This window comes from Anopheles darlingi, chromosome 2 (genome assembly GCF_943734745.1).
Source record: "Anopheles darlingi chromosome 2, idAnoDarlMG_H_01, whole genome shotgun sequence".
NCBI lineage: Eukaryota > Metazoa > Arthropoda > Insecta > Diptera > Culicidae > Anopheles > Anopheles darlingi.
This window is the reverse complement of record NC_064874.1, coordinates 27,469,403-27,475,431: the sequence shown is the minus strand read 5'-3', so window position 1 is coordinate 27,475,431 and position 6,029 is coordinate 27,469,403.

Sequence of the window (6,029 nt, the reverse complement as noted above, 5' to 3'; positions counted from 1 at the left end):
AGGAAACAAAAAGTAGAACAAAAAAAGATACAACACAACGGCACTGGTTGACCCTCGACTACACTAGCCCCGGATCACGGAGGGGGTTTTGCAAACGGGCGACACTGGTCGGCTATTCCAGGCACACAAACAATCGACGGAATGGTCCATCGATTGACGTGACCACTCCGAGCTTGGGTGACGAACTGGCGTGCTGGGCAAACCCCGTCAGCGTGGTACGTTGAGCGATGGTACGCGTGAGTGCCGTTGCAGCCACGAGCCACAAGCCACGAGCCACGACCATCGCAACGCGTCAGAGAACTCTTTCCAAACTGTGGGGTACCAGGCGCCTCCATCGGTTGTAACGTCTTTGCTCGTAGTAACTGGTGCTGGTGTGTGGATGTGTGTGTGTATTGGTGCCAGCGGTAAGTCATGACGTATTCTTTATTTACAACGAACCAGATTGTGCCGAGCTAAGTGACCAGTGAGTGCCCAGTGAGTATGCCGGAACTCACAATGAGCCACATGGGATGATAGAGAGGAGCAGGAAAAGTGGAGCATCCCCCATTGGTTCACCGTTAAGTCCATCTCTTCTAGGATGCTTATCCTTGATGATCCTGTTGTGGCGCCCTTTTACCGAGCGCTCCCAGCACCCAGCAGCTGCAACGCACTTAATATGCGAAACATTGAATGAGCGTCGAGCGCGGTGAAGAAGCGAAGCGAAAACGTAAACGTCAACACACACACACGCGCGCGCGCACACACGGGGCCGAAGTCCAAGGAGATTTCCCGAATTTTGAGCTGCATGAAGAAGGTGAAGAGGTGAGACGGAGCATACATTAGCATAGATTATGTGCAGGTAAACGGCTACAGTAGCGATAAGGGCACTGGAAATCGTTGGATAAGAGGTCGGTTCACCTCAAGCGGTTTGCCACGCTTGGCAGGACCGGGAGCACTGATATGTGTGTGTGTGTCTGGGTGTGTTTGATCGCTGGTTGGCTACAAGGTTTAATTAACGAACATACACCTTGCTCTATTTGGAACCTTATTTTCGTGCGTATTATGAGCATAGCAGCTTTGCGAATCGTCAAATTTATCCAAAACAAGAATTTAAAAAAATATTCATCGATTATAGCATTCCTTATACGAACCATAAACAGAACCAGCACTGGCATCCAACTAACAAAAACAAACAAGAAGCTTTCGGGGTTGGTGGATCGAAATTTTCAAATATTTACAATAGAAGAATCACTGCAACCGAAGTTATGCTTCGGGCCGACGTTGAATCATTTAGACTAGTCCCCCCCCGGTGGGGCCCACCTAACGATGAACACGATTCGCGCTGCTCGCTGTTGACTCGCGGCAGTATCAATTTCCTCAAGCTTTCCTCGACGTCAATCTCTCTTGTGTGATCACCTGAAGGTTCCTTCAACCGTAGACTCGTCATCGTCATCACCAGGAAACAGTAGAAAGTGTAAACAAATCACACCGTCATCACCATCATCATCATCATCACCATCATCAACATCATAACAATTCACCATCCGAATGCCGTGAAGTGCGTAGAGGAGGCATTCGAAATTTCGTTACGCATGTGGTGTTGTGAGTATATCTGTGTGCGTGATCGGGGATGTTTAAGTTTCTTTTTGGCTCGCCTGGGCACACACACAGACACACGCGCGCGTGCCAAGGATTCTTATCCGCAGTGCCGGGTAATTGTTGCCGGAGTTTTCTTCGCGAGATGGTTTGCGTGAAACCTTCGCAACAAACACACACATACGGAAATATATACAGAAGAATTGAACGGAAGTGCGTGCATGCGTGAAAGTATGCGGAATGCACAGCGACCAAACCGTTGGCTGGACCGGTAAAAGGCAACGCAACCGAAACGCAATGCCAATCAGCTTCAGCAGAAGGTGGACCACGCTCGGTGCTTGGCCAGCAGCAACGGACACTCGGAGTCACATCTCTTCCTCCTGCTCATGCTCTTGCTCCTTCTCCGGAGAAGCATAAGGACGGCGCACGGTGTATCGATCAAGCGCCGGATTTCATAACTTATTACCGTCGTCCTCGCAGATCGTCGGACTTGGCATGAACCCACTTTAGCTCTTCGGTTGAAGGAAGGGTGCATATAGGTGCATAGGCACACTGGCGAAGGGTGCAAGGACGCACCAAACGCACCGCATTGGAGCAGCAAACCGCAACCGTGGCCGTACCGTAGCTGTGCATTCTCATTCCTCAGGGCCACTTCCTCCAGCGGATGGACCTTTTGGATCGGAAGGACCTTCCGTGCCGGTACCTCGTCTTCGAGGTGGATTACAATCATATCCCGTACATCTGACCTACAGCAAGTTGGACCAACTTTCACTCTTTCGCCGAGGGAATAGACAATTGAAGTGCCCTCTACCCTCTCTCCCTTCCATCTACGGCAGGGCGATAAAGAGAGATAAAAAGTGATAGAGAGAGATATCTATTTTTGGGTTTTTGGAATGCTTCCAACGGAACCAAGCCATTCTGGGTTGGGTTTTCGGGGTCCGTTGGTGGCCAACAACCACTTGGCACAAGCAGAAAAAATCCTCTCGCTTGGTGGTTTTAACGCCCCAAAAACCCCGGGTTGCTTTGGTGCTGGCATTTTGTACTAATCGAACCGCACGCTCACACGTTACCACTTCAGTTACCCGACCCCGACCCATGCCAGTGCTGCTGGTGGTAGCTTTTGCGGAAAATTGCGGACTGTCATGTTCAGCCGTTCTCTTCCTTTGGTTCGCTTTCGTCCGGTGTTCGCGGTGCTTCGAAAGGGGACAACATCCCAGGTATATCGTGTCCGTGTGCCGTCTATAACAAGCCACACTGACAACGACAACAACGACAACGACAACCACGACAACGACGACGACGACGACACGAAAGCAGGGCACGGGGTCTCTGCTTGGCGTGTGACGCTGCACGGTTAATGGACCAGCGCAAAACCGGGGTCCGGGAATCACCCCCACCTCACCACCACCCATCGAGGACGAACCTCGCGTCGCGTCGCGTAAGAAGTCTTCCCCACACTGTCTCTCGGTACACGTGCGCGCGCGCGCACATGTGTATGTCTCTGTGTGTGTTGTACGATGACAAACGAAAAGCGTGGCGAGGAAAGGAAGGAGAAAAGGGGACGAGGACGGGGATGCGACAACACTGCTTGTCTCGTTCCACCTCTCACCCGGGAGGGGAGACAGAACGAAGGGAACCCTCCATCGTCCGTTGGCCTCATTCTGGGCCAAAGCGAATCGAACCGTCGTCCTCCGAAATATGTTCCAGTTCCCGCGTGACCTGAACGAACGAACGTACCCAGCGCACCCAGTCTCGTCTCTGGATGGCCCATTTTTTTTGTTTTTATAGTGCGCCAGCTACCAGCCAGGACCAGATGTAACGCTAGAAGGGGGTTCTAAGGCTCTCCAGTTCGTGCTGGCTGGCAAGGGATGGTTGAAAGCGGTTAGCGGACAGGATCGATCAGTTCTCACTTACCTCACAGTTTATATACATTCATGCGGCAGAGAATGCTGCTTAACCGCGTCAACACCTGCGTCACCGTCGTCGTCGTCGTTGCCGTCGTCGTTGCCGTCGTCGTCGTCGTCGTCGTCGTAACGCTCACTAGCGCCAGCTCATGTGGACGGACACCTGGACACTGGGACGGCACTAGCCGGAGTGCCGCGAATGACGCACGTAGTGATCAGACCGTTTGCGGTCTTTCGCTGCACCACGACACCCGTTTACCGATCACTACACACACACACACACACACAGACACAAACACTCACACAAACAGACCGCTTTCACCACCTTGTACCTAGCCTCACAACACGATAACACAACCGTATGATCATCCACCACCATTCCACTACACACCACCCTAGCTCCTAAGCACTGCACCCCGAGGGGAGTGGGGAGAGAAACAATTAAAAACATCGTAAACCAACGGGAACATCCAACTCAAACCGATCAATACGTCTAACCCGGAATACCGTGGCATGGCGTTTGGTAAACAATTGGCCCCCTTCAATCAGATTCAATCACGTCCACCGGAAGCGTAATTAAATCTACATGCGCCGAGGGTTTCCATTCTAAGCCAAGAATCTCTCGATTCCCCCAAATAATCGTGACACCTGGACAGGGCAGATGCCGATGCCGTTGATGATGATGATGATCAGGGTAATATTGGATTGGATCGACAAAGCGCACAGCCCCACTCCATCGCTCCGCCACGCCACGAATTGTACCGAAAAACGGTTCGTCTAATGCCAACACACTGGCAGCTGGCCAGCGAGCGCATTAATTTTTAATCTTTCAGTCCTCGGACCGTTCTAGTTCTTGCACTTGCTCCGGTGTAGCCGCTTCAAAGCCTACACCGTTCGATACCTAAATATTGAATCATCCAGAGGTCCCATTCCCCGTCGGTGTAGTAGGCTCTGGAACAGTGGTTGCGCTTCCTTTTTGACGTGGCTCATTTATAGTGAACTCACTTAAGTGAAGTACACCAGAAATGAGATTTTTCCGCCACGATGCTTGTTGCACCGGAGGGCGCAATATGCAATGCAAATGCATCCGCAGACCAGAAGCAGCAGCACCAGCGAAGCCATTAGTATCCTTTCTTTTCCCCCCATTTGCTTTTGCTTCCTGCCAACGGACGAGTGTGTTTGATCTGCTACCTGTCCTTGCAATCCCAGGAAGCGAGAGCGAACGACGTCAAGCAGGATATCGAAAGATGAAGAAACGCTACTTTTGGACTTGATTTTCTATTTTTGCACCCGCACCATTTCCCGAGAACTCCAACCAGAACACACAAGCTTTCCTTTGTCCAAAGGTTTGGGTCTTCACCGGAGAGGACGACACTAGCCCGACCGGACCAGCAACCTCTCGCAGTGTTGCATGTTGCGTTCACATTCCACGGTAGAGACGCCTCTCGTGGAGTACACCATGGCGCAACATCTATATACAGCGGAACCACTAGGACCAGCCTCAACGCGAAGGCAATTCGGCAGGCTGCTAGCCCCAGCGGGTTCACCATTATCCGCACTGGATCATCACACCAATCGGGAGCAACAGCAGCAGCAGCAGCAGCAGCAGCAGCAGCAGCAGCAGTAGCAGCAGAAGATAGTGCCGCTCACTCGTGCTTCTGTCAGGGTTTCTGGTAGAAGCAGGTTAGGCAGCGCGCACACACACACACACATACACTTCCACCGGGGCTTCGAGCACTCTCTCTCTCTCTCTAGCACACACTCTGACAACGGGCAAAGGGCCGTGGTGAGCCTCTAGGAAAAAGGGTAGGGTAAACGCTGCCACCATTTTCCATCCTCCATCGAGCTGGAAGGAATTGCACAACCCAGCCACTAACACCAACAACATCACCACCTGCCCTACCACTACCACCGCCACCGTGGCCATTGGATTTGATGATTGGTTGGACACATTTTTTTTTTCACTTGGCCACCGTTAAAGGACCATCCGCCACCTTCCTTCCGCGATTCCGTTTGCGATTCCAGATCACGGTGGGCGTAGAGGAGCTCCTTTCCTCCCTTGCCTTCAGCTTTTCCTGGATGTGGCCCGCACTGGAAAGAATTTTCACTGACCCTTCACCCCCACCACCACCCGTAAAGCCCACATCGCCCCACCTTTCACCACTATCTAGCCCCGGAGCTGCCGAAAAAAGCGAAGGATTCCCGTTTTCCGACCGTCCGACGGTTGAGCTTCGCTGCTGCAGCAGTAGCACCAGTAGCCAGCAGAAGACATTTTGCTTCACCTTATCACCACCATCACCGCCCCCGTTGAACGGTAGCACTCCCACTCACTCACTCGCTCGCGCGTTACCGATCTTCCTACTCGCTCTGCCTCACACACGCTCGCTCACTGCTGCTGTGCGCAGCTTTGACGGTTCACCAGCACCAGCACCAGCAGCACCAGCAACAGCAACGGCAGGGTTGCACGCGAACGAACGCTTGCCTCGCGAAAGGTCCTGGTGTTCTGAATACGGTTGCGAGCGAAGCCATCGGGCTAACCTGCAGAAAAGG